At 48.6% G+C, this 16,988-nt stretch overlaps 1 pseudogene; it reads left to right on the forward strand.

Annotated features, from left to right (window-relative positions):
• Window positions 1–3,625: 3,625 nt before the first annotated feature.
• LOC121271245 overlaps window positions 3,626–16,988 on the forward strand; it is a 77,087-nt pseudogene continuing 63,724 nt past the window's right edge.

Consider the following 16,988-nt stretch of genomic DNA (forward strand, 5'->3'; position numbering starts at 1 on the left):
TCTCACACACTGACCCTTCCTCTCACACACTGACCCTCCCTCTCACACACTGACCCTCTCTCTCTCACACTGACCCTCTCTCACACACTGACCCTCCCTCTCACACACTGACCCTCTCTCACACACACTGACCCTCCCTCTCACACACTGAACCCCCCTCTCACACACTGACCCTCCCTCTCACACACTGACCCTCCCTCTCACACACTGACCCTCCCGCTCACACACTGACCCTCTCTCTCACACACTGACCCTCTCTCTCTCACACTGACCCTCTCTCACACACTGACCCTCCCTCACACACACTGACCCTCCCTTTCACACACTGACCCTCTCTCACACACTGACCCTCCCTCCCTCACACTGACCCTTCCTCTCACACACTGACCCTCCCTCTCACACACTGACCCTCTCTCTCTCACACTGACCCTCTCTCACACACTGACCCTCCCTCTCACACACTGACCCTCTCTCACACACACTGACCCTCCCTCTCACACACTGAACCCCCCTCTCACACACTGACCCTCCCTCTCACACACTGACCCTCCCTCTCACACACTGACCCTCCCGCTCACACACTGACCCTCTCTCTCACACACTGACCCTCTCTCACACACTCTGACCCTTTCTCTCACACACTGACCCTCCCTCTCACACACTGACCCTCCCTCTCACACACACTGACCCTCCCTCTCACACACTGACCCTCCCTCACACACACTGACCCTCCCTCTCACACACTGACCCTCCCTCTCATACACTGACCCTCCCTCTCACACACTGACCCTCCCTCTCACACACTGACCCTCCCTCGCTCACACTGAGCCTCCCTCTCACACACACTGACCCTTCCTCTCTCACACTGACCCAAGTGGAGTATAACGTGAGCAAATGTGGCATTGTCCATTTTGGCCGGAAGTGTAAAAGAGAATCATACTATCTAAATGGTGAGAGATTGCAGAGCTCTGAGATTCAGAGGGATCTGGGTATCCTACTGCATGAATCACAAAATGTTAGTGTGCAGTTACAGCAGGTAATTAGGAAAGCTAATAGAATGTTATTGTTTATTGTGAGAGGAATTGATTATAAAAGCAGGGGGCTTATGCTTCAGTTGTACATGGAGCTGGCGAGACCACTTGTAGAGTATTGTGTAGAGTACTGCTCTCCTCATTTAAGGAAAGAGGTAACTAAGTTAGAAGCAGTTCAGAGAAGGTTTACTGGACTAATACCAGGAATGGGCGGGTTGTCTTATGAGAAAAGGCTGGACAGGTTAGACTTGTATCCACTGAAATTTAGAAGTGTTAGAGGTGTCTTGATCAAAACCTTTAAGATCCAGAGAGGTCTTGACAGAGTAGAGGTGGGGAGGATATTTCCCCTTGTGAGAGAATCTGCAACTGAAGGGGTCACAGTTTAAAAATAATAGGTTGCTCATTTAAGACAGGGATTAGAACAGGTTTTCCACTCAGGGTTCGAACTCATTGGAACTCTCTTCCTCAAAAGGCAGTGGAATCAGGTCTTTGAATATTTTTAAAGCAGGGGTATATAAATCCTTGATTAACAAGAGGGTGAAAGGATTTCCGGAGTCAGTATGAGTTTGCAATCAGATCAGCCATAATCTTATGGAATGGTGGAGGAGGCTTGAAGGGCCAAGTGGCCTACTCCTGCTTCTAGTTTGTATGTAAATTCGACTACAGGAGACCTCTCAATCTGCTGATAATCCTTTGCTTTACAAGACCCTTATTTCACCATCAAAGCATCAAAACCACCCAAGAAACTATAGGCCTGACACTTGGGAGACCGGAGACTGTAAGTCAGAGACTGAGATAGTTTAAGCTGCAGAAGTACACTACCTTTACCTCTATCTAATCTCCGTGTGTGAGGGATGAGTGTGTGAGACATCGCGTTTAAATTCTGAGTAAATGTGTGAGAATAATTAGCCTTCTTTAGTTTTAAACTCACAAACGCCTGCTGCTGAATTTATTTTAATTAGGGTTAAAAAGCACATGTCACCTCCATGCAAAACGTGCTTATCATGGGCAATAATAGAACACACATTCTGTCCATGACAAAAGGGACTGGAATGTGGCTTAGAAGACCAGTGTAGCTGAAATGGAAATCCAACAATGGAGTGGGGTGCTTACTAACTCAGTAAAATAGTCTCTGTTGTATCTGCTATTCCATGTGGAATTTACAGTTCACACTGACTAGGATTTGCCAGTTCATTTACGTTGATGCTGATTCTTGTTAAAGTAAAATTTGCAAAAAAAAAAATTTGTTCTTAATTTTTTCATTTGGGGATTGTTCGCTAAATTTGGTTTATAGTCGTAACACATCATCATCCTCTGGATTGTCTGACTCCGGCATCATCTCTCTGCGGTCAGGTTAAATCTGCTTGCAATCTTGTTCCAGCAGGGTTCTTCCTGGCTTCTGGTGCCTGGAGCTGGGTTGGCATGCCAGTTTGAGCTGATTGGGAGTGCTGCTGTTAGTGGCTCCATCTTCCTGGAGCTGAGTTAGTCTGGGAGTGAGATTGGGTTGGGTCGGTTAGCAAAGATGTTGTTCATTGCTCCTTCTTTCTGAGGCTGGGTTGGTCTGGGATTGGGTCTGGGACTGGGACTGGAATTGAGTCGGGTTGATTGGGAATGCTAGCTGTATCTAGCTCTTGTGCCCCTGGAACTGGGTTGGTTTGGAATTAGGATTGAGGTTGATTGGGAATGCTGCTGTCTCTGGCTCCATCTCCCTGGAGATTGGATGATCAGGGATTAGGAATGATGCTGTCTCTGGGGCTGGGTTGATTTGGGATTGGGAATGGGAATGCTGCTGTCTCTGGGCTGGGTTGATTTGGGGTTAGGAATGGGAATGCTGCTGTCTCTGGGCTGGGTTGATTTGGGAATGGGAATGGGAATGCTGCTGCCTCTGGTCTGGGTTGATTTGGGAATGGGAATGGGAATGATGCTGTCTCTGGGGCTGGGTTGATTTGGGATTGGGAGTGATGCTGTCTCTGGGGCTGGGTTGATTTGGGATTGGGAATGATGCTGTCTCTGGGGCTGGGTTGATTTGGGATTGGGAATGATGCTGTCTCTGGGGCTGGGTTGATTTGCGATTGGGAATGAGAATGATGCTGTCTCTGGGGCTGGGTTGATTTGCGATTGGGAATGAGAATGATGCTGTCTCTGGGGCTGGGTTGATTTGGGATTGGGAATGATGCTGTCTCTGGGGCTGGGTTGATTTGCGATTGGGAATGAGAATGATGCTGTCTCTGGGGCTGGGTTGATTTGGGAATGGGAATGGGAATGATGCTGTCTCTGGGGCTGGGTTGATTTGGGAATGGGAATGGGAATGATGCTGTCTCTGGGGCTGGGTTGATTTGGGATTGGGAATGGGAATGATGCTGTCTCTGGGGCTGGGTTGATTTGGGATTGGGAATGGGAATGCTGCTGTCTCTGGGGCTGGGTTGATTTGGGATTGGGAATGGGAATGATGCTGTCTCTGGAAGCTCGAAGTGAGGATGAATGAGGCTGCAGCGCCTGCATCCTCCGCCAGGGGGCGGGAGAGGGCCCGCGGCAGCCACGTGACCAAGAGTGTAGGGGCGTGGCTAATGACGTAGGAGAGCGAAGTGGGCGCGGCCGAGTATGCGCAGTGCTCCCGGCGGAGGAGCGGAAAGGTTGCGGGGCCAGAGGTGTTGCTGACCCGGGGACTGCGGCCGGAGGGGAAGGAGCGCTGCCTGGGCTGGGATGGCTGGAGAGGCGATGCAGGTAGGCGAGGAGGGCAGAGTGGGGCAGTGAGCGGCAGAGAGACAGAGGCCGGCGGGTCTCCGGGGGTCGGCGGCTCAGGCCGGAGCGGCCCCGCCCTGAGGGAGGAAACGGCCCGAACCCAGATTGGCAGCTGAGGCGACCAATCAAGGAGCACTGCCGGGTGCGCCGGCCAATCAGGGCTGAGCCGGGAGGAGTGGGCGAACCAATCGGAGCATAAAACCGGGTAACATCCGCGAATGAGGATAGAGAGGGGCGGAGACACTGTCGCCTGAGGTTGTTTTTGGGGTTTACACTGGATCCCCTGGGTTGGGTGGTGGGGTTTACAGTGGATCCCCCCAGCTGGTTGTTGGGGTTTACAGTGGATCCCCCCAGCTGGTTGTTGGGGTTTACAGTGGATCCCCTGGGTTGGGTGGTGGGGTTTACAGTGGATCCCCCCAGCTGGTTGTTGGGGTTTACAGTGGATCCCCTGGGTTGGGTGGTGGGGTTTACAGTGGATCCCCCCAGCTGGTTGTTGGGGTTTACAGTGGATCCCCCCAGCTGGTTGTTGGGGTTTACAGTGGATCCCCCCCCTGTTGGTTGTTGGGGTTTACAGTGGATCCCCCCAGCTGGTTGTTGGGGTTTACAGTGGATCCCCTGGGTTGGGTGGTGGGGTTTACAGTGGATCCCCCCAGCTGGTTGTTGGGGTTTACAGTGGATCCCCTGGGTTGGGTGGTGGGGTTTACAGTGGATCCCCCCAGCTGGTTGTTGGGGTTTACAGTGGATCCCCCCAGCTGGTTGTTGGGGTTTACAGTGGATCCCCCCAGCTGGTTGTTGGGGTTTACAGTGGATCCCCCCAGCTGGTTGTTGGGGTTTACAGTGGATCCCCCCCCTGTTGGTTGTTGGGGTTTACAGTGGATCCCCCCAGTTGGTTGTTGGGGTTTACAGTGGATCCCCCAGTTGGTTGTTGGGGTTTACAGTGGATCCCCCCAGTTGGTTGTTGGGGTTTACAGTGGATCCCCCAGTTGGTTGTTGGGGCTTATAGTGGATCCCCCCAGTTGGTTGTTGTGGTTTACAGTGGATCCCCCAGTTGATTGTTGGGGTTTACAGTGGATCCCCCAGTTGGTTGTTGGGGTTTACAGTGGATCCCCCAGTTGGTTGTTGGGGTTTACAGTGGATCCCCAGTTGGTTGTTGGGGTTTACAGTGGATCCCCTGGGTTGGGTGGTGGGGTTTACAGTGGATCCCCTGGGTTGGGTGGTGGGGTTCACAGTGGATCCCCTGGGTTGGAGGGGTTTTAGAGTGGATCCCCTAGGTTGGAGGGGTTTTAGAGTGGATCCCCTGAGTTGGGTGGTGGGGTTTACAGTGGATCCCCTGGGTTGGAGAGGGGTTTACAGTGGGTCCCATGGACTGGGTGGTGGGGTTTACAGTGGGTCCCATGGATTGGGTGATGGGGTTTACAGTGGGTACCCTAGGTGGGGGAGGTGGGGGTGCTGTTACAGTTGGGGGAGGGGAGTTTATTGTACATCCTGCACTGTGGCAACTTCCTCCCACCCCATTGAGTGGTCTTTTGATAGTTAATAAATAGATACTATTTGCACTGGTCAATAAGATGATTATTAATCTGACGCTAAATGCTCCTTCTGCTCAGATACTTTTCAAAACTATGAATCTGCAAGTGTTTCCTGTACTGAAATTCTGATTTTACTGATGAAGGAGCTGTCCAACCCTTTAGTTTGACCTTTGCGACTTTGTGCGAAGCCTTATCGTGAAATGTGACTTCAGGTTCAACCCTGCTCGCAGAAACGCCATTGGGAATAATTGAGACGTTCCGGCCAGGATTGCCAAGTATTGTGGAACTGAACGGGATTCCCAATCCCCACACTGCCTGCTGAGGCAGCATGCGACAAGTAAAACGTGCGTTCAGTTTGATCTGATGTGTAAGTTGTGGTGGATTCCAGCGGCGAGAGCCATTTGGGGAATAAGACCATCACCGTCTGAACTGGATGGCACCGTTTTAATAATGTACAGGAGCAGCGGGATCTGCATGCCTCTGTCTGGAGATCAATTTAGGTGGCAGAGCCAGAAGTACATGATAGATTTGAAGGGGAGATATTTTGGGCAGTCAAGATAAAGGAGGGGAGTGAAGGTTATTGGGTAGTTCTTCAAAAGGAGGGCCACGGGCTGAGTGGTCCCCTCCTGTGCTATAAGATTCTGTGATTTGTTAAAAACCATTCTCGGGTTTTCCTTTTGTATATTGAAGGCATCTAGTGTTTTACTACTGGCCCTGCTGTGCTAAATGATGACACCGGTTGTTTTCTCTGTGTGTCATGCAGTGTATCCTGAAATATGCAGTGGGTATCCTGCCTGCCCCAGGCTTCTGGTTATGCTCATGTCCGTCCATTGCAAGGGATTGGATGAGATCAGGCTGTAAGTATTTATCACGCAGGAACTCTGTGCCCACCCAGCTCTGCCTTGCTGTACACCATCCTGCTGTTCCTTTGCTGTCGCTGGGTCCAAAGCCTGGAACTCCCTACTTCGAGGCTCTGTGGGAGTACCTTAAACACACTGACTGCAGCAGTTCATGTTGGTGCCCTATCACCACCTTCTCAAGGGCAATTAGGCATTGGGCAATAACGCCCACATCCCATGAATGAATTTTTAAAAAGTAGCACAGTCGGTTGAAAGGCACACGGACTCCTGGCTTGATGGAGGCACGGACACAAAAGCAAGAAAGCTGTACTAAAACTTGATAAAACACAGGTCAGACGTCGGTTGCAGTATTGTGTCCAATTCTGGGCACCACACTTTCAGAAGGATGTCTCTGTTGGAGAGATTTATTAGAATGGTACCAGGGATGAGGGACTTTGGAAAGACCGGAGAAGCTGGGAATGTTCTCCTCGGAGCCGAGGACGTTTTAAGGGGAGATTTAGTAGCGGTGTTAAAAATCATTAAGGCTTTAGATAGAGTAAATAAGGAGAAACTGTTTTCTGCAGGCAGCAGAGTAGGTAACCATGATATTATTATCTGGAATGCACAGCCTGAAAGGGGGGGTGCAGGCAGTTTTACAAAAATCTGTGGAGGGAAATTGGTTAAATAGTTGAAGGGAAACATTCTAGGGCTAGAGTGAAGAGCAGGGTCGGGGACAAATTGGATAACTCTTTCAAAGATCCAGCAAACTGCACAGTGGTCAAATGCTGTGATTCACAAGAACCATACTGTGAACCGTTGAACGCTCACCTCTGAATCATAAGGTTCTGGATTCAAGCTCCACACCAGGACTAGAGCACAAAAATCAAGTCTGATGCTTCAGTGCAGTACTAAGTGAGGGCTCACTGTCAGAAATGCCGACTGCCTGATTAGAAGCAAAATCAAGGCCCCATCTGCTGACTCAGGTGGATGTGAAAGATCCCATGGCACCATTCGAAGAAGAGCAGAGGAGTCCTCCCCAGTGTCCTGACCAATATTTATCCCGCAGTCAACGTCACAAAAACAAATTGCCTGGCCATTATCACATTGCTGTTTGTGGATGGGCTGTGGTGTTCCTGACATTACAACAGTGACTTATTTCAAAAATACTTCATTGACTTTAAAATACTTTGAGAATGCCTGAGAGGTGCTATGTAAATGCGAGCCTTTCTTTCTGTGAAGTCACACTCTGTTTAAAACTGGTTGCCCTGGCCCTGTGCTGACCCCCACCCCCGGCCGTGCGCCCCCTCCCCACCCCACCCTGGTCCTGCACCCCCCACCCCCCAAAGCTCTTCACCTTCCCCCCTCCTTTGACAATGGGACCCTTTCCGAATGTCTTCAGGATGCTAATTATTCGCTAGATTTGCTTTCCTGGAGTGAGTGTCCTGGTTGGCTGACTGCAGTGACTCTTCCTCTGATGTTGCTGGTGTTTCTGTGGTGCTGATCCCACATTCGCCCATGCTGCTCACCATTTTAGCAGCAAAGTCCGTATCCCCGTGCACACTTACCGCTGACTCTTCCCTCACCGAATGCATCCACCGTGTGAATTGAGTATTGAGATTCTGGGCCGAGAGAGGATGCCCATTACTCACCTTTGACCTACTTGTCCGAAAGTGCATTTAGCCCTGAATAGATATCTAACTGCCCGTGTGGATTGAAAGACTCTGGTTCACATATTAGATTGAGGAAGGGTTGTGGAGTTGGTTATTTTGGTAACTCTCCCAGCCTGTATCTAATGAAGCCTTGTAGCTGATGCATTGTTGGAGATAATCTGTGCAAAGTTTGGACTATGACTGAGCAGTTACAGTTCTAATTTTAGAACTGTTTTTGCAGAGTGACAGGTAAATAGAACCTCGCCGCCCTTGTCTTTATTTCCTCTTTGGCTAGCCGGGCCTACCTTAGAAATGAGGTGGGCATGTGTCTGCATACAATGATCTTTTATGTCTGTTAGATTGAAAAAAGAAATCTTGCAAGACAGATTCCGGTGGCTCTCAGTGAAGTTGAGATTTTCCTAAAGTTTTGGCTCAGCTTGCTGAAGAAATATTGAGTTGGCAGGAGAATGGGAGAGGAAGTTGCTTCTGAGCAGCTTTGCTGCTTTGTGCAACAGGTGAGCAGCTTATTGCGAAGACGGGAGATGGGTCAGGTGAATTATTTTTATTTCTAACTGCTGCCTCGTTTTATACATTTTACCCCTCGCCCTCTGCACAGTTTTGCATCAATTTGTACCTCAAATTGGCTTGAGTTTCATCATTCTTTATTGTTCAGTGACAGTGTTTCAGCTGCTCGCTCTGCTTTTGATTCGTGCTTTGAACCTGCTCGGTTCTGATTTGCTGGCCATCGTTTGACTTTGAGCTAATCAGTGACGTCCTGGGGAAATTGTTGCCTGAAGTGTGATTATATGCGAGCCTTTCAATGGCTTCCTGTTTGGGCCGGGGTGAGCAAGTGCTGATAGGCTGGAAGATTCTCTACAGTCACCCTAATGATGGGCCTTTTTCGGAGTGGCAGGCAGTGACCAGTGGGGTACCGCAGGAATGGCAGAGTATTATTTAAATGGTGATAGACTGGGAAATGTTGATGTACAAAGGGACCTGGGTGTCCAATCACTGAAAGCAAGCGTGCAGGCACAGCAAGCAGTTAAGAAGGCAAATGGCATTTTTTTTTAAATATTTATTCACGGGATGTGGGCTTTGCTGGCTGGGCCAGCATTTATTGCCCATCCCTAGTTGCCCTTGAGAAGGTGGTGGTGAGTTGCCTTCTTGAACCACTGCAGCCCATGTGGTGTGGGTACACCCACAGTGCTGTTAGGGAGGGAGTTCCAGGATTTGGATCCAGCAACAGTTGAAAGAACGGCGATATATTTCCAAGTCAGGATGGTGAGTGACTTGGAGGGGAAATTGCAGTGGGTGGTGTTCCCATGTCCTCCTAGGTGGTTGTGGTCGTGGGTCTGTAAGGTGCTGTCAAAGGAGCCTTGGTGAATTCCTGCAGTGCATCTTGTAGATGGTACACACTGCTGCTATTGTGCATCACCGGTGGAGGGAGTGACTGTTTGTGAATGGGGTGCCAAACAAGCGGGCTGCTTTGTCCTGAACGGTGTCAAGCTTCTTGAGTGTTGTGGGAGCTACACTCATCCAGGCAAGTCGCACTCCTGACTTACACCTTGTAGATGGTGGATAGGCTTTGGGGAGTCAGGGGGTGAGTTACTCATCATAGGATTCCTGGCCTCTGACCTGCTCTTGTAGCCACAGTATTTATATGGCTAGTCCAGTTCAGTTTCTGGTCAATGGTAACCTCCAGGATATTGATAGTGGGAGATTCAATGATGGTAATGCCATTGAATGTCAAGGGGTGATGGTTGGATTCTCTCTTGTTGGAGATGGATTATGCCTGTCACTTGTGTGGTGCGAATGTTACTTGCCACTTGTCAGCCCAAGCCTGGATATTGTCCGAGTCTTGCTGTATTTGGACAGGGACTGCTTCAGTATCTGAGGAGTCACGAACGGTCCTGAACATTGTGCAATCATCAGTGAACATCCCCACTTCTGACTTTATGATGGAAGGAAGGCCATTGATGAAGCAGCTGAAGATCATTGGGCCTAGGACACTACCCTGTAGTGATGTCCTGGAGCTGAGATGATTGACCTCCCACAACCACAAACAACTTCCTTTGTTCTGGGTATGAATCCAATCAGCGGAGAGTTTTCCCCCTGGTTCCCATTGACTCCAGTTTTGCTAGGGCTCCTTGATGCCACACTCTGTCAAATGTGGCCTTGATGTCAAGGGCAGTCACTCTCACCTCACCTCGGGAGTTCAGCTCTTTTGTCCATGTTTGAACCAAGGCTGTAATAAGTCAGGAGCTGAGTGGCCCTGGTGGAACCCAAACTAGGCATCTGTGAGCAGTTTATTGCTAAGCAAGTGCTGTTAGATAGCACTGTTGATTAACCCCTTCCATTACTTTACTGATGATCGAGAGTAGACTGATGGGCAGTAATTGGCGGGTTGTATTTGTCCTTTTTGTGTACAGGACATACCTGGGCAATTTTCCACATAGCTGGGTAGATGCCAGTGTTGTAGCTGTACTGGAACAGCTTGGCTAGGGGCGCAGCAAGTTCTGGAGCTCAAGTCTGCAGTACTATTGCCGGAATATTGTCAGGGCCCATAGTCTTTGCAGTATCCAGTCTTTTGTCTATTGCACTGATGCGCTGAGCTCCTCCATCATTGAGGATGGGGATATTTGTGGAGCCTCCTCCAGTGAGTTGTTTAATTGTCCACCACCATTCATGACTGCATGTGCAGAGCTTAAACCTGATCCGTTGGTTATGGGATCGCTTAGCTCTGCCTGTCACTTGCCGCTTATGCTGTTTGGCGTGCTGTTTGTGTTATAGCTTCACCAGTTTGACACCTCGTTTTTAGATACGCCTGGTACTGCTTCCTGCATGCCCTCCTGCACTCTTCATTGAACCAGAGTTAATCCCCTGGCTTGATGGTAATGGTAGAGTGGGAGATATGCTGGGCCATGAGGTTACAGATTGTGTTTGAGTACAATTCTGCTGCTGCTGATGGTCCTCATGGATGCTCAGTCTTGAGTTGCTAGATCTGTTCGAAATCTGTCCCATTTGGCACAGTGATAGAGCCACACAACACGATGGAGCGTATCCTCAATGTGGAGGCGGGACCTAGTCTCCACATTGACTGTGCAGTGGTCACTCCTACCATCATGGGCAGATGCTTCTGCAGCAGTTAGGTTGGTGAGGATGAGGTCAAATATGTTTTTCCCTCTTGTTGGTTCTCTCACCACCTGCCGCAGACCCAGTCTAGCAGCTATGTCCTTTAGGACTCAGCCAGCTCGGTCAGTCGTGGTGCTACTGAGCGATTGAAGTCCCCCACCCAGAGTACATTCTGTGCCCTTGCCGCCCTTAGTGCTTCCTCCAAGTGGTGTTCAACATGGAGGAGCACTGGATTCATCAGTTGAGGGAGAGCAGTACATGGTAATCAGCAGGATGTTTCCTTGCCCATGTTTGGCCTGATGCAATGAGACATCATGGGGTCTGGGGTCAATGTTGAGGACTCCCAGGGCAATTCCCTCCTGACTGTATACCACTGTGTCGCCACCTCTGCTGGGTCTGTCTGCCAGTGGGACAGATATACCCAGGGATGATGATGATGGTGTCTGGGACATTATCTGTAAGCTATGATTCCGTGAGGATGATTATGTGAGGCTGTTGCTTGACTAGTCTGTGGGACAACTCTCCCAATATTGGCACCAGCCCCCAGATGTTAGTAAGGAGGACTCTGCAAGGTTGACAGGGCTGAGATTTCCATTGTCGTTTCCAATGCCAGGTGGTCCCTCCAGTTTCATTCTTTTTTTGTGACTTTGTAGCAGTTTGAGACAACTGAATGGCTTTGCTAGGCCATTTTAGAGGGGCAGTTATGAGTCACCAGACCAGGCAAGGATGACAGATTTCCTTCCCTAACAATTTTACAACAATCGACAATGGTTTCATGGTCATCGTTAGACTTTTAATTCCAGATTTTTATTGAATTAAAATTCCACCATTTGACCTGGCAGTATTCGAACCCGGGTCCTCAGAGCATTACCCTTGATCTCTGGGTTACTCATCCAGCGACAATACCACTACGCCATCACCTCCCCCATATTGGCCTTCATTGCGAGAGAACTTGAGTACAGGAGCAAGGATGTCTTGCTGCAGCTGTACCAGGCCTTGGTGAGACCACACCTGGAGTAGTGTGTGCAGTTTTGGCCTCCTTACCTAAGGAAGGATATACTTGCCATAGAGGGAGTGCAGCAAAGGTTCACCGGACTGATTCCTGGGATGGCGGGATTGTCGTATGAGAAGAGATTGGGCCGACTAGGCCTGTATTCACGAGTTTAGAAGAATGAGAGGAGATCTCATTGAAATGTATAAAATTCTGACAGGGCTGGACAGATCGGATGCAGGCAGGGTATTTCCTCTGGCTGGGGGTGGGGTCTAGGACAAGGGGTGACAGTCTCGTGATATGGGGTAGACCATTTAGGACTGAAATGAGGAGCAACTTCTTCACTCAGAAGGTGGAATTCTGTACCACAGAGGCTGTGGAGGCCAAGTCACTGAATATATTTAAGAAGGAAATAAATAGGTTTCTGGACTCGGAAGGCATTGGGAGTGTGGGGAGAGTGCGTGGGAGTATGGGGTTGAGGTAGAGGATCAGCCATGATCATAATGAATGGCGGAGCAGGCTCGAAGGGCTGATGACCTACTCTTGCTCCTATTTTCCATTCTTCTATGTTGCGTCCCAAAACACACTCACCCTCGTTTCCGTACTCTGCATCAGGGTGCCTCTCCCACCTCACAGATGCAAAAGGCTCCGTCCCTTTCCCAATAACACTTATACTGCTGTATGTGTGCCACATCCCCACACCCCCTCCCACAAGGACCACCCTCCAACCTACAGCTTGACCCTCTTTAGTATTGCTCATCTCAGTCCCAGCTGCAGGCTGGACAGTCTCTCCTGGATTTTAAATTAAAGACATCAAATTAATTAAAAAAAAACAAATATTAAATAGCCAGGGCACTTGGTTATAATTGGTTTTTTTATAAAATGTGGACAAAATCTCATAGTTTCAACTTAAATTGCACCAACACTCCTATAATACTTTGTAATAACCTGACAACTTGTGTGCTTAATTACTGTCAGTTGTTTGAATATATTCATTCCGCAGTATAATTTTCCTTCAAATCATTGAGCAGCTCGCAACCCACTATGAAATGTTATGAATGTGGACACTTCCTGTACTGATCGCTACGCAGTGCCCACCTCTGCCGTGTGTTCTGTCAGTTTCTTCGCCTCCGTCGCATCAGTTCTGATGATGCCACTTTCCAAAACAGTGCTTCTCACATGTCTTCCTTCTTCCTTAACCGAGGTTTCCCACCCACGGTGGTTAACAGGGCCCTCAACTGTGTCCGACCTATATCCTGCACCTCTGCCCTCACACCTTCCTCTCCCTCCCAGAACATGATAGGATCCCCCTTGTCCTCACTTTTCACCCCACCAGCCTCCGCATTCAAAGGATCATCCTCCGCCATTTCCACCAACTCCAGCATGATGCCACCACCAAACACATCTTCCCTTCACCCCCACTGTTGGTATTCCATGGGGACACCCGGGTCCACTCCTCCATCACCCCCAACACCTCATCCCCTTCCCACGGCACCTTCCCATGCAACCGCAGAAGGTGTAGCACCTGCCCCTTCACTTCCACTCTCCTCACCATCCAAGGGCCCAAACACTCCTTTCAAGTGAAGCATCATTTCACTTGCACTTCCCTCAATTTAGTCTACTGCATTCACTGCTCCCAATGCAGTTTCCTCTACATTGGAGAGACCAAACGCAGACTGTGTGACCGCTTTGTGGAACACCTTCGGTCTGTCTGCAAGCATGACCCAGACCTCCCTGTCGCTTGCCATTTTAACACTCCACCCTGCTCTCTTGCCCACATGTCCGTCCTTGGCTTGCTGCATTGTTCCAGTGAAGCTCAACGCAAACTGGAGGAACAGCACCTCATCTTCCGACTAGGCACTTTACAGTATATTGAATATTGAGTTCAACAACTTTAGATCATGAAATCTCTCCTCCATCCCCACCCCCTTTTTGATCCACTTTATTCAAATATTTGTTTTTAAATTTTTATATATATAATTTTTTGCCACCCATTTCTATTATTATTATTTTTAAAAATTTATTTCCATTCATTGTTTTATCCCCACCTTTTAGCCCATTTTGATCTTTTTTCCCACATTGTCCCCTCCCCCACTCCAACCCCACTGAGGCCATCTGTCACTGGCTCATCCTGCTTTCTGCTCTTAATGTCACCATTCGCACCTCCTTTAGCCAATATCACCACCATCGACACCCCTTTGACCTGTTGATTCTGACAACTTTTGCAATCTCTCCTTTGCTTCCACCTATCACTGGCCTTTTATCCAGCTTTGCCTGTCCCACCCCCCCAGACAGTATATATTTCACCACGTTTTTGCTTCTCTTTAGGTCTGAAGAAGAGTCATACGGACTCGAAACCTTAACTTGTCTTTCTCTCTACAGATGCTGTTAGAGCTGCTGAGTTTTTCCAGCATGTTTTGTTTTTTGCCTCGCTCTGTGTGTGCCTTGCTGCACAGTGCCCACCACATTGTACACGTTGCTGTGTGTGTGGAGCATGTGCGGAGCCTGCACATCTGTGCTGACGTGCTCGTAACTATGCTCGGCGTGCAGTGTCAAGTGGACGATTGTTCCCAGTCTTTTCCTGGGGCTCCCACCATCACAGATGCCAGCCTATAGCTGTTTCGCTTCAATTCATGGGGTATCAGTAAAGAGCTGAGTATTCTTGGTACAGCACGAGCTGTGGACCCTGACCCTATCCCCAGCCATATTGTTGAAGTCCTGTGTTTCGACATTATTACCATCAGCTGTTCCTGTCATAACCTCCTAGCACCTTTATACCTAGAACCTTAAATAAAACTCTTGTTTGGCCTCAGCTAGAATATTGCGCCCAGTTCTGAGCACCACACTTTAGGAATAATGGGATGGCTTTAAGGGGAGTGCTAAGGAGATTTACAGAATTGTTATCAGGGCCCTCACTTTAATGGGTAAATTGGAGAAGCTGAGGCTATTCTTTGAGAAGCGAAGGTTGAGAGGAGATTTGACAGAGTTGTTGTAGAGGGCTAGCATGGGCTTGACAGGCTGAATGGCTTCCTGTGCTATAATTCAATGATTCTATCAATGACCTTCCCTCCATCATAAGGTTAGAAATGGGGCTGTTCATTGATGATTACACAATGTTCAGCACCGTTAGCCTTGCTGAATCCCCCCCAACCAAGATCCTGGGGGTTACCATTGACCAGAACATTAACTGGACCTGCTATATAACTAGGTGGCTAGAAGAGCAGGTAAGCGGCTTGGAATTCTGCAGCGAGTAACTCACCTCCATTCCTTCATGGCTTCTGGTCAAACTCAGGGCATTAAGAAGAATGCAAGGATGAGAAATGTTGCCTTAACTCTGATGTTTAGGCCATAAGAATTAATTTATAAAGCCCCCTGTCCTCCAATATCCGCCATTCTTTTCTCCTCCCTTCTCCCCTTTCCCTTGTTCCCCCTCCCCACCCCCATTCCATTTCTCTCTGCTTTCCTCTAATCCTTTTCTCCTTTCCCTTCTCTAAGAGCAGGAAAGTTGGCTAGACTTCACTTGTGGTTTTGCAGCTTCAGAGCTTAGTTCAGCTAAAAGGAAGTGCAGCTCGCTTTTGTCACATCACATGATTTAGCTAGACTGTGAAACTGCGGTTAAAATGAGTCTCTGTAGAGAGAAAAAAAATCTTTTGTTCAAGCTTCGGAGCATATAGGGATGATGCATCACTGTACTCCTCAGAGTATGAACACTTAGCTGCTTCACACCAGCACCAAATGTAGCCTGTAGAGCCTCTGCACTGGGAATGAGAGACCCAAGTCCAACTTGAGCCATTGAGATGTGCACTGAGTGCCTTCTCATCCCCCCGCTCCTCTGAAGCCCCTCTGCTTCTCTTACCTTTGAGTCACTCCTTGACCAGTTGTTTTGATTATCGACCTTGATTTCAGCGTATGTGGCTCACTGTCTGATTTTGTTTAATAATCGTCCTGTGGAGTATTTGCCAGAATGCTCTGCTATATTAAGGAGACTGTAAACGCATGCTGTTGTGCTTAGTGCCTTGGATGTCTAAAACTGAAAGACACAGTCCTCACTGTTCTCATCAATCCAAATTGGATTTCTGACACCTCAGCCGAGCTCTCAAGCTGTGTTTGGCCACTATAGCTCTGTAATGTTTTGATTTCTTCTGACAGCTTGGTTTTGGGTTGAATTACCCACTGCTTTAATTACACCATTGGTCCTGCTTGCTTGTGTAAGCCTGTGTGTATATGTGTGTGTAGATTAGGAAGATTATTGTACACTTCCTGCACTCAACTGCAGGAGGTAGGGTGCAGGAAGTGTGCAGTAATCTTCCAAATCGGCTGCACAGCCCCTCTTTGAGTTGATATTGAACTCATTTATCTTGTTCTACAGTAGCTCATAATTTATTGAAATAAATTAATTAATGAAACTTGTACACATAACTGCTGGATGTTCATCTTATTCGTTGTTTTGACATTCTGCTCGCACCTGATAAAGTTATTCTGTTTAGATATTAATGAATGTGGATCATGTTGTTCCAAGATTCCGAATACACCCAACTACTCAGCCTATTGATGTAATGGTACAAATGGTTCTGTCTCAGTCATTCCAGCAGCAGTGAGCCCTTAGTACTGGAGAAACGCCACTTTGGGCTGTTGGTGACTTCCGGCTGTCCAATGCATGATTCACACAGCACTGCAGGTGTACCTACAACATGGACTGCAGGGGTTCAAGGCGGCACATCATCACCTCGAGGGCAATTAGGGGTGGGCAATAAATGCTTGTCTAGCCAGCAATGCCCACATCCCGTGATTGAATACATTTGAGAAAAAAACTGCATTTAATAGTTGCCTGTAAATTGCTCACTTGATTTGAAACCCACACTTTTCACTCAATAGCCTGTTAATTTGCACAAGTGGTTGAATTTGATGTTACAGCTCCATTGTACTGAGGGTCTTTGAAGTCCATACGCACCCCCTCCTCTCCACCTTCCCCGGTTGAGCAGCTGCAAGACTAGCCTGAGATGTTGTTCTCCCTGTGTCTCTCCTCTCGTTTTCAGCTGAGTTAACTCAGAAACGATGCAAATGTCTGCTTTCCT

The sequence above is a fragment of the Carcharodon carcharias genome, chromosome 30 (assembly GCF_017639515.1).
Source record: "Carcharodon carcharias isolate sCarCar2 chromosome 30, sCarCar2.pri, whole genome shotgun sequence".
Lineage (NCBI taxonomy): Eukaryota > Metazoa > Chordata > Chondrichthyes > Lamniformes > Lamnidae > Carcharodon > Carcharodon carcharias.